This window comes from Geotrypetes seraphini, chromosome 3 (assembly GCF_902459505.1).
Source record: "Geotrypetes seraphini chromosome 3, aGeoSer1.1, whole genome shotgun sequence".
Classification (NCBI taxonomy): domain Eukaryota; kingdom Metazoa; phylum Chordata; class Amphibia; order Gymnophiona; family Dermophiidae; genus Geotrypetes; species Geotrypetes seraphini.
In genome coordinates, this window is record NC_047086.1 from 255,888,774 (window position 1) to 255,911,615 (window position 22,842).

The 22,842-nt window shown below is 41.4% G+C and overlaps 1 long non-coding RNA gene across 1 annotated transcript in view; it reads left to right on the top strand.

The window, feature by feature from the left end:
• Positions 1-676: 676 nt before the first annotated feature.
• LOC117357899 overlaps positions 677-22,842 on the top strand; it is a 39,563-nt gene continuing 17,397 nt past the window's right edge. The window contains exon 1 of the long non-coding RNA XR_004538894.1: positions 677-1,496. This is a non-coding gene — a long non-coding RNA (uncharacterized LOC117357899). The remainder of the gene's footprint in view (positions 1,497-22,842) is intronic.

Here is a 22,842-nt window from a genome sequence, read left to right on the forward strand (position 1 = left end):
TCACATTGATGTGTATGTCCATGCACACACAGGAAGAAGCAAATCGACTGGTGTTCTCTCAGGATTTCTGCAGCTGGCATTGTGCTTGTTGCAGGTTTCCGGGTCTCGGCTGCGAGACCCAGAAACCTGCAACAAGTTGACTGGCATTTGCATATGTGCACACACATGCATGTCAATGTGACCATGTAGGCACACGTGACCCAGCAGAACTTCAAAGGGCCTTTTTTCTATCTACACTAGTAGCAGGGATTGCTGGATATGAGGGCCACAAAAACTATGGGGGCCACATGTGGCCGAGAGTCTGCATTTCGGACACCACTGACATACAGGGTCAGAACAATGGTCCATTTAGCCCAGTATCCTATTTCTACAGTGGCCAATCCAGCACACAAGACCTGGCAGAAACCCAAATAGTAGTAACATTTCATGCTACTGATCCCAGGAAAGCACTGGATTCCCCCATGTCTGTCTCAGATTATGCTTTTTTCCTCCAGAAACTTGTCCAGTGTTGTGCAGTCAAATTCAGATCACTACTGTCAGGGCCTTCAAGGGATTCAGAGAATCCTCAGCCCAACAGCCATAATTTTTTTTTTTTTGGTAGGGGTTACTTTTTGTTTGATGCAGTTTGATTGATTGAGCAGGCTGCCTACTCAACAAATCAAATTGCATCAAGTAAAAAGTAAACAAAAAAATAAAAAAACAGGGCTGTAGAGTTGGGGATTCACTGAATCTCCTGAAAGCCCTCACTGTATGCCACTGAATTTGTCCAAACCTTTTTTTTTAAACCCAGCTAAGCTAACCACTGTTACCACATCCTCTGACAACAAAGGTAAGTATACTTGTAGGCATATCAAAATGAGGAAGAGTGCCTAGATAGTTGTGAATAAAGGCTGATAGCACCTGAAACTCAGCCTGGTTCCTATTGAGATGGAAGTGAAAAGGAGAAGGGAGAAAATGCCAAGTCAATCCTTAACACAAATGTGGTGTATATATTGCATTAGTATGATAATATGCCCTATATCTTATAAAATGCTTTAGGGAAACTGCTTTGAAAGAAACAAAGGCATATGAATTATTTAGATATATAAATGATAGGAAGAAGTGTCAAAATGAAATAGTGAGGCTCAAGTGTGAGGGGGACAAATATGCAGAAACCAATAAGGATAAGGCTGATCTGTTAACAATTATTTCTGTTCTGTGTTCATGAAAAGACTGGGATGAAAGACTGGGAGTTGGACCGCAAAAAACAAATGCAAATGAGAATGGATGTATGGCAGACAAGGACAGATTCTCAGAAGACTGTGTTTGTGAGGAACAAGCTAAATTAAAAGTAGACAAAGCAATGGGGCCTGATGGGATACATCTGAGGGTGCTCAAAGAACTCAGAAAAGTTCTGGTTGCTCCGTTGTCTCGTCATTTTAATGTTTCCTTAGAGTCTGGTGTGGTCCCAGAGGACTGGAGAAGATTGGATGTGGTCCCTCTGCACAAGACTGGAAGTAAGGAGGAGGTTGAGAATTACAGGCTGGTTATTCTGACCTTGGTAGTGAGTAAACTATTGGAAACGCTTCTTAAGCAGAGGATAGTAAAATTTCTAGAATTGAGTGGACTGCAGGACCGAGGCAGCATGGTTTTACAAGAGGCAGACAAATCTGATTGATTTCTTTGACTGGATGACTAAACAGTTGGATATGTGAGGGGTGCTAGATATAGTGTACTTGGACCTTAGCAAAGCTTTTGACATGGTGCCACATGATAAATAAACTGAGTTCATGCGGTATTGGCCCCAAAGTGACAAACTGGATTAAAAGCTGGTTAAATGGAAGGAGACAAAGGGTTGGCGTTGTGTTCCAGAGCTCCTACCTCTTCTGGTAGCCTTCCCATCTGGCCCTCTCCCTTCCACCTGTACCCGGCTGCACACCCGGCCTCGTGGCCCTCTTCAGTGACTCGTTAGTGGTGGTGCTCAAGACAGGTTGCCAACATCAGTTCCTTCACTCTGCAAATTCCACCTTTGCGGAAACAGGAAATTTAAACAAAGTAGGCAGGACTCACCGAGGGAAGGTCTCAACATCAGCACCCTATCTTGATCACTGCTGCTGATGAATTGCCAAAGAAGGCCGCGGGGCAGGGGGTGTGGCTGGGTGCAGGTGGAAGGGAGAAGGCCAGATGCAGGACTCATGGGTGAGAGAGAGAAAGAGAGAAGGGAAGGAAACAAAAGGAAATATGCCATACCAGGCTGGGCCAAAGTGTGGAGGGAGAGTGAAAAGATGCTGACTACAGGGTGCAGGGACAAAGGCAGAGGGGAGGATAAGCCGAAAATGGAGACAGTGACATACAGAAGGGGCAAGCAGGGACTATAAGGATAGGGATAGAGAGGGAGCAATGCTGAAAGGGGGGGGGGGGGGTAGATGGGTGTATAGAGGAAGGCAATGCTGAAGAGGCTAGATTGGCACACAGAGGGGGATAATACTGAAATGTGTGTGGTGGGGAGGGGGGTGATGGGGAAACAGATGGGGTAGGGCTGAAAAGGGAAGAGCAGATAGGGACACAGAGAGGGAGCAATGCTGAAAGAGGGTAGTACTGAAAAAATAGAGGTGAAATAGAGACACAGAGAAGCAATGCTGAAAAGGGGGGGGGGAGATAAGTGCATTGAGAGGGCAGATGGTGAAAATGGAGGAAAAGAGGTAAGATAGGGACATTCGTGAGATAGGCACACAAAAGTGTGATGCTGGAAAAGCGGTAGAATGGTAACTCTGACAGACACAGAAGGGAAATGCTAGATCAAGGAGAGATGGGGGCTCAGGCCGGATGGAATGGGGAGAAAGAGGCCAAGCCATATGGAAGAGGTACAGAAAGAGGATAGACATTGGAAAGAATGAGACAGAAGAGAAGACGAGGAAAGTAGAAACCCAGAAACATCCAAGGTAGCTAATTTTTTTATTTTTTTTTAATAGCTGTGTTAATAAATATTTATAATTTCAAAATAGAAGTAAAGTGATCTTTTTATTAGACTAATTTTAATATATTTGTACTAGTTTTAAGAGACTAAAGTTCCTTCAGGTTTGGAAAGGATACCATGAAGGAGGTTTTGGCCTCTGAAAGCTAATAGAAAATGGTATATCTTATTTTCTATTTTTGTTTTTTTCTATGTGGTGATTGGTATTTGTAAGCCTTTCAAATTTATATCTGCTGTTTTTATATTTTGCACAGTACTAGAGGACATGCACCACTGTTTATGTGGCACTGCATTCTATGCAGATTCTGGCTTCTTAGGATGCAGTTTCATTGTTGTCTACATATTTTATTTTTAGTTTTCAGTTACTTATTTTATACTGGGTGAGAGTGTATCTATGTTCAGTGTGTGTGGAAAAAAGACATGCTTTTCTGTTAGCATTGACTGTGCAGAATTGATCTATACTAATCTGGCTTGTTTAGTTTTACAATGGGTGTACTGATGTTCTAGTACTCACTGCAAAGGTTAAGATGCTGCAATTTCCTAGGTGTGACTCGTGGATTATTACTAAAAATATTTTTTTCATATAGAGGAGAGGGTGTTTAGAAATGATTAACTCCAGGTGTCAAATATGCTAGGTATCTTACTGATGGCTGGAGTCTGAGTTCTAGACCCGATGCTGCACCAATAGAGGTCAGCTCAGGTCACACCGGTCACCTTATCTTCTGGTGCTTGTTGTGCAGCAAGCAAAAAGAGCCTCCTTTCCCCTCTGATCTTTTGCATTGCATGTAGCTGGAAGCCCAAGGAGATAATAATAATAATAATTTATTTTCTTGTATACCGCCCCACCAACAATTCTAGGTGGTTCACAACAAAGAAACTGAAACATTTCAGAACATACAATTTCAAAAACACACTTCTACATACATCAGTCAAATGCAGCAATAGCTAAGATGCGATCTCAAGTCGTTGCTATCATTAAAAGATAGGTTAAAAATAATTATAAAACACCATCGTAATATAAAAAAAAAAATCAGCATTCTTGTTTATCGAATAGATAAGTTTTAAATAATTTCCTAAATGTAAAGTAAGACTAGGCTTGAGCAATTAACGGGCTCATCCAGGAGTTCATCTTCCCTGCCTGATACTCCAATGTCCTGTCCAAAAAAGTCTTATAACGACAGGCCCTTGGGGTAGGGAAGATGAACATACCTGAGTTTCTGGTACATTTTATTGAATAAGACAATTTCAAGTAAGATATCAAATAAGAGGTAATAATCCAAAAAGTGCCTTATAACAAATATACCCAAACTTAAAAAACACTCTGGCCCCAAATGGCAGCCAATGCAGTCTAGCATAAAAAGGACTAACATGATCATATTTTTTAAGACCGAAAATCAAATGGACTGAAGCATTCTGAACTAATCAGAGTCTTAATAAAGTCTTTTTTGGTAACCCTAAATAGACAATATTGCAATAATCCAAGGTAGATAACACAGTAGACTGGACCAGCAACTGAAAGGACTCCATATCAAAAAACTTCTTAAAGGTCCTCAATTTCCACAAAATTGCATAACTTTTTTAAATTAGCAAGTCTGTATGCTTCCCAAAAGTTAAGCTACGATCCAAAGTTATTCCCAAAATTTTCAAATATCTCAAAGCTTTGACCCTTCAATTGAATAATTGTTTCCTGAATTTTATCATTAAGGCTAACTAGAAAAATCTTGTTTTTTTCAGGATTAAGCTTCAACCTAACCTGTAACATCCACAATTCTAGCTTTTCCAAAATATTGGAAATTTGAGTAATCAATTCATTCGAGATAACCTTGCAAGGTAACAATATGTAATATCATCCGCATATGTATAGAACATTACATTTAAACTTTGAAGTACCAATGCCAAAGAAACTAAATATATGTTAAACAACATTGGAGATAAAAGAGAACCCTGCGGAAAGATTGAAGAGGCCAGCCAGGATCCAGGAGGGACTTACTGCACAGACAGTGCAGTTGTACCAGGGTTCTGCTGCCCAAGTTAGCCTGAAGTTGGGAAAAAATAAAATAATGCTCTCTATCCTAAGACTAGGGGCAACCAAAAAGAGGATATATCAGGAAGTTCCTCCCAATTGCCTGTTCCCTGGGAAAGAGATAAAGAAAAGGCTATGGGGCTCATAATTAAAAAAAAAAAAAAAAACCCATCTAAAAAGTGGCCTAAATGGATACTTGGACGATCAAAAAGCCTGATCGTCCAAGTACCTATAATCAAAGCTGGTTTTAGACGTTTCTAAAATCAGCTTAGGCCTTTCCCCTGCCTCTAAATGCATAAAGCCAAAAGAGGCGTTTTTAGAGGAGGGGAAAGGGCGGTCGGTGGGCCGACCTAGAACTAGGCGTACAGCAGGTATAACCAAAGCTTTAGGCAGGTTGCCTAGTCGGCACTTATACGTTTTGACTTAGACCAAGTCAAAACAGATATAAGTGCTGAAAAAGTGGCCGCTGAGCTGATCGCTGCAGCTCAGCAGCCCCAGCAACCTGCCTATCGCTGCAAGAGAGATGGTTCATCTCTCCTGCCGAGCTGGTGATCGGCCCAGGTGGCTCAAATCCTGCCCACAGGTGGGGCCTGAGACTTATGCCCATATGCCCTGCCCATATGCCTAAGGCCCCACCCACAGGAGGGGCTTAAGCCTACTGGGCCTATTCTGGTTGGCCCAGGCATCTCAGGCCCCACCTGTGGGCGGAATTTGAGCCGCCTGGGCCAATCAGGCCCTAAGGCCAGCCATTCAACAATGGCTGGCCTGTCGGAAGGATGGGCTTGGCACCCGTCTGTCTGACCAATGTTTTGAAGTTACGGGGGGGTGGGGGTGTTGTGGGGATCAGAGGGGGGGTCTTGGGTTGGCGGGGGGCAATTGGGGGCTCGGGGGGTCCTTGCATCAAGGGTAGGATGGCTTGGGCTCCCTCCTGACCGATCGTGTCAGAGGGGGTTCGGGGTTCGCCTGGGCAGGAGGGCTTGGGCTCCCTCATGCCCTGATAGTGTCGGGGGGTTCGGGGGTGCCATGGGGCAGGAGGGCTTGGGCTCCCTCCTGCCCGGATCGTTGTAAAGGGGGGGGGATTCTGTAACCGGTATTGTTTTTGACAGACACAGGTTACAGAAACCAGCTTTTAGGCGAAGGACTGGCTCCTCCTTCGCCTAAAAACTCTTGTTTTGGGCGTTTGAGAGTTAGGCTTTTTTTTAGGTTGATTATATGGTGTTAGTGTAGACGTAGTGGTGGTCTGGGTGTTTAAACAGCTGAACGAAGAGGCAGGCCATTATTTAAAAAAACTCATTTTGGACGTTTTTTTGATAATGGACATTTTCCCTGCTTCTACTTTCAACGTTTAAGGCCTTAGGTCTTATGCCCCTCTATGGACTGGCTGCCAGGTCCTCAAGAAATAAACTCTAAATGGAATGGATGCTATGAATTTAAGTAGAGGATTTTTTTTTTGGGGGGGAGGGGAGTTGACAATTTATAACTTGTGGTCTGCTTATGTTACTGAGACTCCTAGGGCTGTTTGCTATATGTGACCATTTGCTGAATGTTTTTAAAAAGTTGGGAGAAGTACTGAACCTGACTATGGTCAGGAAAGAAAGCTAGTTTCCCTGGCTAGGCTTTGAAATAAAGCCCACAGAGCCTGCTAGTTTAGTGTTTGGTTGGTATTTTCAATTGACCCTGATGCTTCAGATCTGTTAACAGCTGGAGGACTGTTTAATGTTGTTTCCACATGGTTATAAACTCAAGGGTTGGTCCACTCCACTCAATATTTTATTACTCACAACTGAAAGTCTGATATATTATGGGTGCAACACAACAAAGGATGGGGGTGCCATGGAGGGCAAGTCACATGGAATGTAATTATAGTTTGCTACGACCCTGACTGCACACAGCAGACAACTGCCTAGGCAAATGGCGGAGCAAGGGGCGGGACCATGTGTCCTCTTTTTTGGCTTCACAAATATGGTAACCCTACTCAGGAGTAATGTAAGAAAATACTTCTTTACAGAAAGGGTGGTAGACGCGTGGAATAGTCTCCCATTGGAGGTGGTGGAAATGAAGACTATCTGAATTCAAAACAGCATGAGACAGGCATGTGGGATCTCTTAGAGGAGGAGATAGCGGATGTTGTGGATGAGCAGACTGAATGGACTATTCAGCCTTTATCTGCCATCATGTTTCTATGTTTCTATTATTCTCCTGTGTATCACCTCTTGATAAATAACATTGCTACTTATAGTATACTGGCTGTGCATAATCTGCTGAGCATGTTTTGGTTAAGGACTGTTTTATTTTATTTCATGAGCTTTTTAAAATCATTGTAAAGGATGCATTGCTTATTTGACAAAAAAAAATGTGCTTACCGTTTTTTTCAGGGAAAATGTGTGCAAAATCTGAGTGCAGTATTTTAGTGATGATATTAAAATGTACTGTCTCTACAGAATGAGATGTTAAATTGTAATCTTGGTAAAAATTTCAAAACAAGAAAAGTATCGTTTATGACAGCAGAACTCACATTATAGAAAACGAAGTCAATGAACATCAAAGGTGATTACTGAAAAAGACACATAAAGAAAATAGGAATGTACTCGTATAAAGAAAGAGTTATAAACGGTAGATGATCTCTATTTTACCTTGGTTATCAGCAGGGTAACTGCTTCATAGTTTTCAGTGAATCATACAGCTCATGGAATTTGACATTTTACATATCAATTGTATATTTATTTTGCATGTATTTTAATGCCAGTTATACTTTGTGCTATGGTAACTGTACTCTGCTTAACTGATTTGGGCAATAGTTCTTATTTTCCTCTTTGCCATATTTTAAACACACAGATATACTGTAGAAACAGACACTGGAACCCAGAAAGTAGGCTTGAAGGCTCAGATTTTATAAATGGCTCCTGAAGAAAGGTGCCCAGATTGGCACACCTAGCCGATGTAGGCACCTAACCTAGGCCCCTCTTTTACTAAGCCGTGGTAGAGGTTTCCACCATGGCCTGGAGCACTAAATGCTCTTATGCTCATAGGAATTCTATCCTAATGCAATAAAACATTCCGGGCTGTAGTAGAAACCTTTACCGTGGCTTGGTGAAAAAAAGAGGGGTGTGTGTAATGTTTTAATTAGCTTAATTGGCACCATTAATGGGCAATAATGAGCTCATAAATGACAAAAATTAAAAATTAATAGATGGTAGGGGCCCAGCTTGGTAAGTGCCTACTGCTTTCAGGTAGGCATCTAGCCCAAGATACCTACCAGAAAGTGGGTGTAGTTAGGGGTGGATCTTGGGCATGTTTTGCCACTAGGCACCTAACTTAGGTGCCAGTATTTAGGTCGAGAAAACTCTGGCATAAATAGGGGGCACCTAAGATTTTAACGTCTATTGGTGCCTATTTAGGTGCTGCTAGGCACGATTCAATTTGGATTTAGATGTCATATCGAAAATGTCCCTCTCCATGTAATATGTTGGTCATATAAATGCACTCTGAATATGGTCACTCTGTTCTTTGGTTTTACAGAAATACCTCTTTTTTGTTAAAGATCTCAATATGCATACTTTGGAAGAAAGGTGGGAGAAAGAAGATATGATAAAGCCGAAATAGAAACTGCTATCGAAACTGTCTAACCACTTTTGGCTGAAACCAAAATTGAAGAGTTTTCTAACAGCTGGAGCAACCCTTGTGGTGTTCCACAGGGCTTGCCATTCTCCCCTTTACTCTCTAATATTTACTTAGCATCTCTAGGAGATTGTCCAATTTCAAGATTAAATTATTTAGTTATGCAGACGATATCATGGGTTTGATCCCTATTTTCACCTCCCAGATTAATCAAATTGTTACAGATATCTTGTTGGCTATTGAATCATGGATGGCAGAATTTAACTTAAAAATTAACACCGATAAGACTAAATTCTTCTATGCCTCCCCAAATTTGAAGGAAGATGCCACATCAATTGTCTTAAATGCTAAAACTTATACTGTTCAAGCCTCTATTAAGATACTTGGTGCAATTTTGTACTGAATTTTAACTTTGAAAGACCAGGTTGATTCTATGGTATTTAAGGGTTTCCACACATTGTGGAAACTAAGAAACTCAGAGCATACTTCAATATAAATTAGTTTCGATTACTAGTTCAATCCCTAATCTTAAGCCAATTTGATTACTGTAACATCGTGCATCTCGCTGGATCCCCCCCAAATCTTCAAAGGCTTTGCATCATACAGAATGCAGTGGTTCGCCTGATCTATAATCAGAAGTATGATCATGTTACACCTTTTTATCATCAATTACATTGGTTATCGATTGAAGAGCGGACAAAGTTCAAGTTTGGATGTTTCTGTTTCAAAACATTGGCAGGCTTAAGCCCTGAATATCTTTTGGAATCATTCACAATCAATAGCTCCAAGCACTCCAAGAAATCTCATGCATTATTTTCTTTTCCGTCCACCAAAGGTTGTAAATTTAAAAGATTGCAACAACGTCTGCTGTCTTTCCAAGCAGCATTATGGAATAAGGACTTGAATTAATCATATCAGCTGATTCCTATCAACAATTTCAATGTGCTTTAAAAAAGTATCTCTTTATAGAATCTTTTGGAAATTAGGTATGTTTCGTTATTCGTACCCATCTTTTGTATTGTGAACTGCATAGAACTTAGTGGTAATTGTGGTATAGAAGTGAGTTTTTTATGTTTATGTTTATATTCGAGTCCAAACCAAACATATGATCAATTGCCAGTTTATCAGACAGCTCAGCAAAAACCTGCTGGCCTGATAAACCTAATTATGAAATCAGGGTCAAGCCATTTTACAGAGAGAGGAAGAAAATAATCCTTCTGCCCTCCATTTTAAGTCAGCCATCTCCATTAAATCTATCATCCTGCTATCCCCAGCCAAGTTAATAAAATAATATGCTTAGTTCCTTACATAGTAACCCTATATATCCAGGTATTTTTTCTGTCCCTATTGGGCTCACAATCCAAGTTATGTACCTGGGGCAATGGAGGGTCAGAAGGAGCTGCAGGGGGAATCAAACTTGGCTTCCCAGATTCTTAGTCCACTGTACTAACCATTGGGCAATGTTTCCCTAGGAGTTATTATTTTTAATGCAAAAGAAAAATTATGCAAAATCTTTCCCTGTTAAATCAAAAATATGAATTAATTGCTGAGGATGAGCTAAATTGTGAGTCACTTAGGACATATGTAATCCGCCTTGAACCGCAAGGTAACGGCGAAATAGAAATCACTAATGTAATGTAATGTCAAGATTGAATGCAAGGAAAGTTGGTTTTGAAGCCCAAATATTTCTGTTTGATTTCTATTATAGCTTGCTAATACATTCTAGGTAATCTTTTATAAAAATGTAGATCTAAACTGGAATTCAATTGCTTTCCATCTCTGAATTAATTGGCACACTTTGAATGAAACCAAAACAGAAACTTCTTATATGAGTTAACCCAAATCATCTCCAAAGAAACCCAGGTTTCTATACACATTTTGTTAGGAACTCATTCCACAGTTCCCCTAAGTTTTCCAATAACACCCCTGCATAATTAACATGCAACTCTTCAAAAACTGCCAGCAATTCCTTTTGCTGAGAATCTTATAGAGGTCACTAGGAAAATTTGGTTTTGTCTGTTCAACTACTTGGGGAATTCCTTGGATAAAAAGATATACCTAATAATAGCTAATCTAGCAAATTTGATAAATAATCAGGAACTCTCTGGAACTTCTCAGAAACAACTGCTAGGTCTAACATGTGACCAGCAACATGGGTGCATCCAGCAAAAAACTTGAAGCTTATCCCATGTTTCCAAAGTTAAACAAAATTCAATTATTACATTTAAAGTATCATCATCTTGTGTTCCCTTAAAATCCGTCAAAATGGGAGATCATGAATTGTAAGTCCCATAGAACCTGGAGTGTGTCTGCCAGTAGTGAAGCTGTATATGATTTGCTTTCTCATCCCATTCCTAATTAAGCTCATCTTTAATTCTGTGCTATAAACAACGTTTCATTAAAAAGAACCATCTGCAAAAATAATTCAATTATTGTTTAAAGCAAAACTAGGTAGTTATACCTTAATCTGTTTTTGATATTATTAAGCCTTCATTTTCCCAAACAGCTTGCTGATAAATTAAGGTATGTTTACTGTTAGTGATAAATGAGAAACTATATGGATGTTGGGAGTAAAATGGAAGCCAGTAATGAAACTTCTTAAAAGGGATAGGATGAATCAGTTTCTCTCTTTCTCTTTCTTATACCAAAACAGAAATGACATTAAGAAGCTAATTTTATAACAGAAGACCTAGACTGTGAAGACATTTGGGGAAAGACATTTGAAGACATTTGGAGAAAGGGCGGGACCGCCGGAAGAGGAAGCAGCGCAGACGCAGGGCTCAGAAAAGGGGCGGGACCGCCGGCAGAGGAAGCAGCAGGACAACGGTAGGTAGCTTCTCCATGATGGGGGTGGGTGGGGAGGCTGTGGGGGTGCGAGCGGTCCTTCGGGGTGGGGGTGCGAGCGGTCCTTCGAGTGCAAGCGGTCCTTCGGAGTGGGGGTGCGAGCGGTCCTGCGGGGGGGAGGGTGGGCATCAGGCTTTCAGGGTGGGGACAGGACTTCAAGAGGGAGAGGAGAGTCGGGGCGGACGAAAGGAGAGTCGGGGCTGCCAGAGGAGAGTCGGGGCGGGCGAAAGGAGAGTCGGGGCAGCCAGAGGAGAGTCGGGGCAGGTGAAAGGAGAGTCAGGGCAGCCAGAGGAGAGTCGGGGCGGGCGAAGGGAGAGTCGGGCGGCGACGGGACAGTTGGGGCGGCATGCGCGGTATAGGGGTGTGCGTGATATATAAAAATTTCTTTACATAAATTATAGTTTCCCGCGTGCTATACCCGTGTGCGCGTTTTACACGGATGCGCAGTATATGAGTGAAAATACGGTAGTGTGTGCTGTTCTTAGCTGCAATGTCAACAGTTAATGCATTGGCTTGATATTCAACATGTGCTAATTCCTGTGCAAACAGCATGCCATAAAAAAAGAGTGGGAAATAAACCAGGGCTATACCCTGCAGAAGTAGCTTTAATGTTTAAAGCAGTGATTCCCAAGCCTGTCTTAGAGAACACCAGCCAGTCAGGTTTTCAGAATATTCACAATAAATAGTCATGTGATCAGTTTGCATACACTGCCTCCTTGGTATGCAAATAAATCTCCTGTATATCCATTGTGAATATTCTGAAACCTGACTGGCTGGGGTTTGGGAATCACCAGGTTAGAGCAACAGACTGAGATGCAAGGGTGCCCTGTTCAAATCTCATAGCAGCTGCTTGTGAAGTTGAGCAAGCCACTTAGGGGTAGATATTTCACTGCTGGTTCTCAGCATTTTACTAACCTCTGCTGGTTTTATGCCTGGAAATTCAATGTTGGGTCATATCTGGGCTCTGGCACTGAATTTCTGGGTATATACAGGCTGCGTAAATATAACCAAATAAGTACAATATTCAGCACTTAAGCAGCTATGGTGAGCCATATAGATTGTAAACAATTTTTTTTTTTTTTTTTTTTTAGTTCAAAGTGTTTTATTAAATTTTTGAAAAAACACAATACAAAGGAATAAAATAAGCAGAAAAAGAAAATACTTGCAAAGTACATGGTCCAAACACATAGAACATAATCGTTAAAGTTATGCTTCTAGTATGCAGTTATGCAAAATTTGTAGGAATAATACATGTTAATTTAATAGTGTGCCATATAAGCATATCATCATTTCTCAAGAAATATATATACGTAATAAACAATTTTTATTGACTGAAAAACAGGTGGAACCATAGGAAAACAGTTGTATACAAAAGACATCAAACAGAGGCGAGATAACCTCTAGAACATAGCAGAATTTTACAAAGTCATATTACATTACATTACATTAGTAATTTCTATTCCGCCATTACCTTGCGGTTCAAGGCGGATTACATCCAAACTAAAACGTCATTTATATCAACCCACTTACCCCAAAAATCCCAGAACTCCCTTCCAAACTGCCCTCCCTCACCCCCCCTTCAAACATGGAGGGGGATGTGAACTTACAATCTAAACAGTCAACACAGACAAACAGGATGTAATGGACACAGTTAAGGGGAACGGTTAATCAGAAGGAGGGTTAAGGACTGAAGGCTATATCAAAAAGGTGGGTTTTCAGTCTGCTTTTAAACAAGAGAAGGGAAGAGGCTTAGTGGACAAACTCAGGTAGTTTATTCCAGGCATAGGGTGCAGCTAGATGAAAGGAACAAAGTCTAGAATTGGCAGTAGAGGAGAAGGGTATAGCTAAGGGCAGCTTATCTGAGGAATGGAGTTCTCTGAGAGGTGTATAAGAAGAGATATTGAGGGTCAGCAGAATGAACACACTTGTAGGTCAACAATAGGAGCTTGAACTGTAAGCGATGGAGGATAGGAAGCCAGTGAAGTGACTTAAGGAGAGGGGTGACATGAGTATAGCGAAGTTGGTAGAAGATGAGTCATGGAGCAGAATTTTGCACTGATTACAAGGGAGAGAGGCGACACTGAGGGAGACCAGTTAGATTGCAGTAATCTAAGAGTGAGGTTACGAGAGCAAGGACAAGGGTCCAGATAGTGTAATCAGAGAGGAAGGGGCAAATTTTGGTAATATTGAGGAGAAAGAAATGACAGGTCTTAGCAGCTTGTTGGATGTGCATAGAAAGTGAGAGGTCGGTAGTGAAGATGACTCCAAGGTTGTGAGCAGAGGGACTGGAACAATGACAATATTATTTACCGAAATGGAGAAAGGAGGAGGAGGAGCAGAGGGTTTGGGAGGAACAGCTCAGTCTTGGACATATTTAGTTTCAGATGATGGCAGGACATCCAGGCAGCAATGTCAGCCAAACAGGCAGAGACTTTTTCTTGGACTTTAGGTGAAATTTTGGGTGTAGAGAGGTAGATCTGGGAGTCATCAGGATATATAGTAAGTGATATTGGAAGCCATGTGAGGAGCTCAGGGCACCGAGAGAAGAGATGTAGAGAGAGAAGAGAAGAGGTCCTAAGACACAACCCTGGGGTACGCCAACCACTAGCGGGGTAGCAGCAGAAGAAGACCCACCAATACATACACTAAAGGTGAATTGGGAGATGTAGGATGCAAACCAGGAGAGGACAGATTCCTGGAATCCTAAGGAGGACAGCTTATCAAGGAGTAAGCTGTGATTAACAGTATCAAAGGCAGCAAACAGGTCAAAAAGAATGAGGACCAAGTAAAGGCCTAGTAACCTGCTAATGCACTATTCCAGTGTATCGCAAATTGTATGCCATGGCACACTAGTGTGCTGTGGTGAGAGATTCTGGATGAGGAGGAGAGGCGCCGAATGACTGGCTACTGGTGCCGGCACCTCTTCTCCTCACCAGCGCCTCTCCTCTTGCAGCACCACCCACCCCCCCCCAACTGGCTCAGGGCCCAGTCTGGATGGCCTATGTGCATCCGCGGACATCAACATGATGACATCACAAATGTGTATGATGTCATTGCATAAATGTCCGCACATTTCCAGATGCCTTCCAGACAGGGCACAGTTTTTAGTGTACCACAGCTTCCAGAAGTTTGCAAGACACTGCACTTTTACTCACAGTTGGAAGGTGGGTGTTTACATGGGTTCAGCCTGAGCTGAACATATTCCTTGATTCTATACAATATTCAGTTTTCTCTGGGTCCAAAATTATGGAACCTTCTTCCAAGTCATCTCAGACTTCAGACATCCCTCAATATTTTTAAGAAAGATCTCAAAACTTTTTTTTATTTACTGATGCTTTTTCCTAAGCATTTAATTTTATAAAGAGTACTATAGATCACACCAGTTGGAGTATATAGACCGTTCCTTGACCTCATGTGTTACTCTTCCCCCACTTTTCTATTACAAATTGTATTTCATCCTTTTTATCCTACTGTATCGTACAATGTTTTTATTATTTTATGGTTTACTGTATTACTTTTTTAATATTATTAGTTATTTGAACCCTTAATATTTTTATTGTAAGACGCTTAGCTGTAATACAATTTGTGGGATATCAAGAATAAATAAATTTGAAACATGTGCATCTTCATTAATTGACTATAAATTAGATTTAGCCAATTTTGGGCTATAAATGGCCTTCGTTGGTGCTAATTGACACCAGTTAACAGTTACCAACATAACTGCCCTTAGTCGTTATTTTACAGATTGAACAACGTCAATTACAGAGTGAACAACGTTCAGGGGCTTTGTGAATCTGGAAAGGGCATGACCATGTCGGGCAGGGGCACAGCCAGACATCTAATTTTGGGTGGGCCAGGACTCCCACTCTCACTCAGGCGAGGTGAAACAATCTAATCTAGTCCCTCGGCCTTTTGCTGCAGCCTACCTTTTGAAAAGCCAATTTTCACTGTCAGCAAACATCCTGACTGACACACTGCTCATGCGGGCCCCACAACTCGGGAGGGCTTCAATGGCTGGGAGGGTGTAGATGGGCTGGAGTAAGTCTTAACAGAGATTTTGGCAGTTGGAACCCAAGCACAGTGCAGGGTAAAGCTTTGGATTCTTGCCCAGAAATAGCTAAGAAGAAAAAAATTAAAAATTTAAATTGAATCAGGTTGGGCAGACTGGATGGACCATTTGGGTCTTTATCTGCCGTCATCTACTATGTTACTATGTTACTAACCTTCCTTCTGATGCACTCTGACTGTGCAGAAATAGGAAGTTGCGTCAGAAGGCCGGCTGGCACAAGCAGCATGTGTCAGTCAGGCTGCTTTCTGCCGGTGAAGATCGGCCCTTTAAAGGTATGTGAAAAGAGTATGCCACCTAAAAAAAAAAAATCTATTTAAATATGGATATGATTATTGATCACAATTCAAGAGGCCCTTTTACTAAAGTTTAATGCATGCTAACAGACATCAGCATGTGCTGCCACTTGGTCCATAGGTCTGAAATAGGACACCCAATTTTTTGTGTGCGTTATTGTTCATTAGCAAGTTCTAAGCTGTAGAAAAGGGGCCCCCAAATGACTTCTCTGCCAGTGTAAAAATAAAATAAAAATAAAAATTATGGGAGGATAAATTTTTCTTACTGCGCTTCAGATCTCAAAATAATTACAACCTTAGTTGAAAGTATATCTCTCTGTTCAACTGAAAATAAATGTTAAATAAAATCAATTGCTTCATCCCTTAAATAACCAAACTTTTCAAAAGATCATTTAACTGCCTCAAGACCATGTACGTGATTGATTCAAGTATACAATGAAGAAACATCTGCACTCACCCCAGGGAAATTAGGATACCAGTCAATAGAGGATATTCTTTCAGGAAGATCAGTTGTGTCACATAAAAGTGAATTACTTTTAATTGGTTCTTTTTGAAGAAAAAAAATCAATTTAATCAACGATAGTTTCAAGACGAAACTCTGCATCCATCATTAATGGCCTACTTGACATGTTTTCTAAATATTTTTGACTATTATAAGGAGAGTTAAAATAAGGTATGATAGAAATGATACTTTAAAAAAATTATATTCAGATCTTTTTATAATTCCTCTGACAGGTTTTTCTCTAAATCTGACCCAATATCTCTTCTTATCTCTGCGCTTTAGTTAGCAGCAGGTTAAAATTGGGGAAGAAGTGTCCAAGCCATGGATACTCAGATTTGGGGTTCTATTTTATCCTCTATGGGGCCCTTTTACTAAGCTGCATTAGGTGCTAATGCACAGCTAATGTACCTTAAAATGGTATACTATGGGCGTGCTCAGGCATCATACACTAAGGCCATATTCTATAAACGGTACCTCCATTATATGCAAATTTCTTTCATGCATATTCATTGTGGATATCCTGAAAACCTGACTGGCAAGGGGGTACTCCAGGACCGAGTTGAGAAGCACTGCTTTGAACTTCTCCTCATCCTTGTAGACAGGATATTTCAGAGCCTTGAATTTAAAAGTTCTTGTACTTTTTATCTGCTTTATACTCCATTTCTAATCTTCTAATTTCCAGCATAATTGTCCCCTTTCCACCCTTAAAATTACCCCCTTTTCACCCAAAAAGAAGAGGCAAATATGAGAAGAGAATAGTGAGGGAGGCAGTTGGAATGGAGTATCAGTTTGGTTAATTTTTGTTGTTGTTTCTTTCCAATATAATGTAAAGCATTTGGTAGGGACAGAAGGCAGCGCACTCCTCTACACATATTCCAAAATCTGGAATACCATAGGGCTCATTGTTACTGCCTTTGCTTTAAACATTTATGTGGTTCCTTTTGTAAAAGTAATTCGGAGCCATGCTGTTAGGGTGGATTGCCATCTGTTACTGGACAATTTTTAGCTGTTGTCAATGGTTAGCAATGATCTGGCAACAGTTCCTGCAGATCAGACGGCATGTCTGCAGACAGCAGCAGTAGCTGTTTGGCTAGATGGAGTGACTATAAAGCTTAATCCAGATAAAACAGTTCTGTTGGAAAAGCAGACAGAAGAGAGTAGTGATCTTCACTAATTTGAAGTAGGCACTAGGCTGCCAAAAAGACTTCAGCATGAGAGTCAGGACAAGTGTTGGGTAAAGTGGATTATGTTCAGGATCCCTGGATGATAAGAGGGGGAAGTGGCCCCTCTCCAATGATGTATTCAGTCCAGCTGCTCAGGCACACTAGGGCAATGTGTATCACTAAAAAGAAGTCTGATTCTAAACTGAGCGAGAGTGCTCCACCTTCAATCCTGCCAGTGGGGTGGGGTGGGGTTGGGATGCTGTTTTATTATTACATTATCAGTAGTGAGGGACAGGCAAACTTTTCAGGATTTCAGGGAAACCTGCCTGTTCCTTGCAATAGAAAACACAATATTGAAGCACTACCCTCTACTGGCAGCAATGCAGTTGGAGGACTTCTGCTCAGCTTAGAAGAAACAATTGGCTCTCTCCTTCGGTCCAATTTGTCTCCACCAATCCAGATTTCCCCTAAAACTCTATTTTTCCAATATTCACCTCCCCAACCCTATCCCACCAGCCACCATCATCCTTTCCGAATCCCGCCAAGCTGCATCTCCCCCTGACCATTCCCACAGTCTTAAACCAGACACTGACTTTGGGATATATGTTCCCTTTTCTTCCAGCATTATGAGGCATTCAGTAAGCTTGATTTGCGTGGTGTACAACTTCTTTCTTTTCTTTTTTTCTTTTAGCCTTACTTGGCCAGACCAATGGTCCATCAAGCCCAATAGCCCATTCTCACGGTGGCCAATCCAGGTCACTAGTACCTGGCCAAAACCCCATGTCTTTCTCAATAACAGACTATGGACTTTTCCTCCAGGAACTTGTACAAACCTTTCATAAAACCAGCTACGCTATCCACTCTTACAACATCCTCTAGTGAAGCGTTCCAGAGTTTAACTATTCTGAGTGAAAAAAAAATTCCTCTTATTGGTTTTAAAAGTATTTCCCTGTAACTTCATTGAGTGTCCCCCTAGTCTTTGTAATTTTTGATGGAGTGAAAAATTGATCCACTTCTACCCATTCTACTCCACTCAGGATTTTGTAGACTTCAATCATATCTCCCCTCAGCCGTCTCTTTTCCAAGCTGAAGAGCCTTAACCGTTTTAGTCTTTCTTCATACGAGAGGAGTCCCATCCCCTTTACCATTTTGGTCGCTCTTCTTTGAACCTTTTCTAACATCACTATATCTTTCTTAAGATAAGGAGACCAGAATTGAACACAATACTTCAGATGAGGTCACACCATGGAGCGATACAGGGGCATTATAACATTCTTAGTCTTGTTAACCATCCTTTTTTTAATAATTCCTAGCATCCTGTTTGCCTTTTTGACCACCGCCACACATTGGGCGGAAGGTTTCATCGTATTGTTTACAATGATACCCAGATCCTTTTCTTGGGCACTAATCCCCAAGGTGGACCTTAGTATCCGGTTACTGTGATTCAGGTTATTCTTCTCAATGTGCATCTCTTTGCATTTGTACACACTAAATTTCATCTGCCATTTGGACGCCCAGTCTTTCAATTTCCTAAGGTCCACCTGCAATTTTCACAGAGGTCAATCCAGGTCACAAGTACCTGGCAAAAACTCAAGGAGCAGCAGCATTCCATGCCATTGATCCAGGGCAAGAATTGGCTTCCCCCATGTCTGTCTCAACAACAGACTATGAACGTTTTCCCAGAAACTTGTCCAAAACCTGCTACATTAACCGCTCTTACCACATCCTCTGGAAACGCATTTTAGAGCTTAACTATTCTCTAAGTGGAAAAATATTTCATCCTATTGGTTTTAAAAGTATTACTCTGTAACTTCATCGAGTGTCTGAGACACAAAATCTATATATACAGTGTATCGACAAGGGATCCAAGAGGAAAAAGAACAAGGAACTGGCATAGCGGTGAAGGTAGCGATCAGAGCCAAGAAGACTTCATTTAAGGAATGGAAAAGGTCGAAAATGGACGAAAACTGGAAAAAGCACCAACAGCATCAAAGCAGGTGCCATAAGATGGTATGAGGGGCCAAAAGAGACTACGAGGAAAAAATAGCCAAGGAGGCAAAAAAATTCAAGCTATTCTTTTGATATATTAAGGGGAAACGACCCATGAAGGAAGCGGTGGGGCCGTTGGATGACCATAGAATAAAGGGAGTGCTAAAGAAAGACAAAGCCATTGCCGAGAAACTGAATACATTTTTTGCATCTGTGTTTACCAAAGAGGATATACACAACATACCAGAAGCCGACAGGCTATATGCGGGAAATGAAGACTGGAAACTGACAGGGTTGACGGTCAGTCTAGAAGAGGTATGCAGGCAGATTGATAGGCTTAAAAATGATAAATCCCTGGCATCCATCCGAGGGTAATCAAGGAACTGAAAGGGGCTATAACTGAACTGCTTCAACTAATAGCCAATCTGTCGATCAAATCAGGAAGGATTCCGGAAGACTGGAGGGTAGTGAATGTTACGCCGATCTTCAAGAAAGATTCGAGGCGTGATCCAGGAAACTACAGACTGGTGAGTCTAACCTCAGTACTGGGAAAGATGGAAGAAGCGCTGATAAAGGACTGCATCATTGAGCACCTTGACGGACACAATATGATGAGGACCAGCAAGCACGGCTTCAGCAAGGGAAGATCTTGCTTGATGAACTTGCTGCACTTCTTCGAGGGAGTAAACAGGCAGATAGACAAGGGTGAGCCGGTCGACATTGTATATCTGGATTTTCAGAAGGCGCTCGACAAGGTCCCGCATGAACAACTACTTCGAAAAATTGAGAGCCATGGAATCGAGGGTAAAATACTCATGTGGATTCAAAACTGGCTGGTGGATAGGAAACAGAGAATGGGAGTAAATGGACAATACTCGGACTGGAAAAGCGTCACGAGTGGAGTGCCGCAGGGTTCGGTGCTTGGATCCATGCTCTTCAACATATTTATAAATGATCTGGAAATTGGCACAATGAGTGAGGTGATTAAATTTGCAGACGATACAAAGTTATTCAGAGTAGTGAAGATGCAGGAAGATTGCGAAGATCTGCAACGTGACATAAACATGCTCGAGAAATGGGCCGCAACATGGCAAATGAGGTTCAACGTGGATAAGTGTAAGGTGATGCATGTCGGTATCAAAAATCTTATACACGAATACAGGATGTCTGGAGCGGTACTTGGAGAGACCCCCCCCCCCCAGGAAAGAGACTTGGAAGTACTGATTGACAAGACATTGAAGCCGTCCATGCAATGCGTGGCAGTGGCGAAAATGGTGAATAGAATGCTAGGAATGATTAAGAAAGGGATCACGAACAGATCGGAGATGGTTATCATGCCGTTGTACTGGGCCATGGTACGCCCTCACCTGGAATACTGCATCCAGCACTGGTTGCCGTACAAGAAGAAGACCATGGTACTAATCAAAAGGGTCCAGAGAAGACTGACTAAAATGGTTAAGGGGCTGGTGGAGTTGCCGTACAGCGAGAGATTAGAGAAACTGGCCTCTTCTCCCTTGAAAAGAGGAGACTGAGAGTGGACATATCGAAACATTCAAGATACTGAAGGGAATAGACTTACTAAATAAAGCCAGGTTGTTCACCCTTTCCAAGTTAGGGAGAACGAGAGGGCACTCTCTAAAGTTAAAAGGGGATAGATTTCGTACAAACGTAAGGAAGCTCTTCTTCACCCAGAGAGTGGTGGAAAACTGGAACGCTCTTCTGGAGGCTGTTATAAGGGAAAACAACCTCCAGGGATTCAAGACAAAGTTAAACAAGTTCCTGCTGAACCGCAACGTAGGCAGGTAGGGCTGGTCTCAGTTAGGGCACTGGTCTTTGACCTATGGGCCGCCATGAGAGCGGACTGCTGGGCACGATAGACCACTGGTCTGACCCAGCAGTGGTAATTCTTATGTCCCCCCTAGTCTTTGTAAATCATCAATCTACTTGTACCCGTTCTACACCACTCAGGATTTTGTAGACTTCAATCATATCTCCCCTCAGCCATCTCTTTTCTAAGCTGAAGAGCCCTAACCTCTTTTGTCTTTTCTCATACGATAGGAGTTCCATCCACTTTATCATCTTGGTAGCTCTTACTTGAACCTTTTATAGTACCGCTATATCTTTTTTGAGATAAGGAGACCAGAACGGAACACAATACTCAAGGTGAGGTCGCACTATTGAGCGATACAGAGGCATTAGAACATTTTTAGTCTTGTTTACTCTCCCTTTTCTAATAATTCCTACCATCTTTTATGTTTTTTTGGCTGCCACCACATATTAAGCGGAAGGTTTCAACATAACCCATTCTAAACTCTTTGAGGAAAATGGGATAGAAAATGAATTACCAAAATCTTTTTCTTGAAACCCCCCTCCCCCCCAATGGTGTACCCTAGCATCCGGTAACTATGATTTGGATTATTCTTCCCAATCTGCATCATTTTGCATTTGTCCACATTATATTTAATCTGCTATTTGCATGCCCATCTTCCAGATTTCGAAGGTCTTACTGCAGTTTTTTTACAGTCCGCATGCGTTTTAACAACTTTGAGCAATTTAGTGTCATCTGCAAATTTAATCATCTTGTAGTTCCAATTTCCAGATCATTTATAAATACAGTAAGTTAAATATCACCAGTTCCAGTCCTGCGGCACACCACTATTTACCCTCCTCCATTGAGAAAAATGGCTAAACCTATCCTTTGCCACAAACTCTTTCAGCTTCTTTTAAATATTTTCCTCATTTTATCATATTCGCCCTTATGAAAATTAAATGCCACTACAATAAATTTCTTTAGCAACATCACTCCAGTTATCTGCTCAAATTTGATCATGTTATAATCAATGTTTCCCAGCGGACCCAACAGTTACTTCCCCTACTATGTCTTGCACTCCCATGACAACAGCAGAAATATCCACAGGACCCGTTTCTGTCGTAGTGGGAATGCGCCGTGGAGCCCCAATTATCCAGTGCGAGGCAATGTCGCCGGATCAGAGATTTTGGCAGGTAAGTACTGTTTTTTCTTTACCTGTTTTTTTTTTTTTTTTTCTGCTGGTGGAACTGTGTCGTAGTGTTTTTTGGAGTGTAGAACTTCCCTCTGTATTTACAGCACTGCCGTTTTGCACTACCAAAGAGCATTGAAGTGTTGCATGACTATAAGTGAAGTTTTTATGACCAATGAAGCCAAATTGAGTTATTTTCTCCACTTATTTTTTCTTTTGTTGTTCCTTATTTCCTTCTTCAGTTCTTTTGTTTTGTTAGGTGTGCTTGGATAGTGTGTCTGTGCAAGGAGCTCATTTTCAAAAAAGAAAAACATCCAAAAAAGTGGAATAAAGGGGTATATGAACATTTTTCTTCACAAACCCTTCCAATTTACTATTTTCAAAACCTA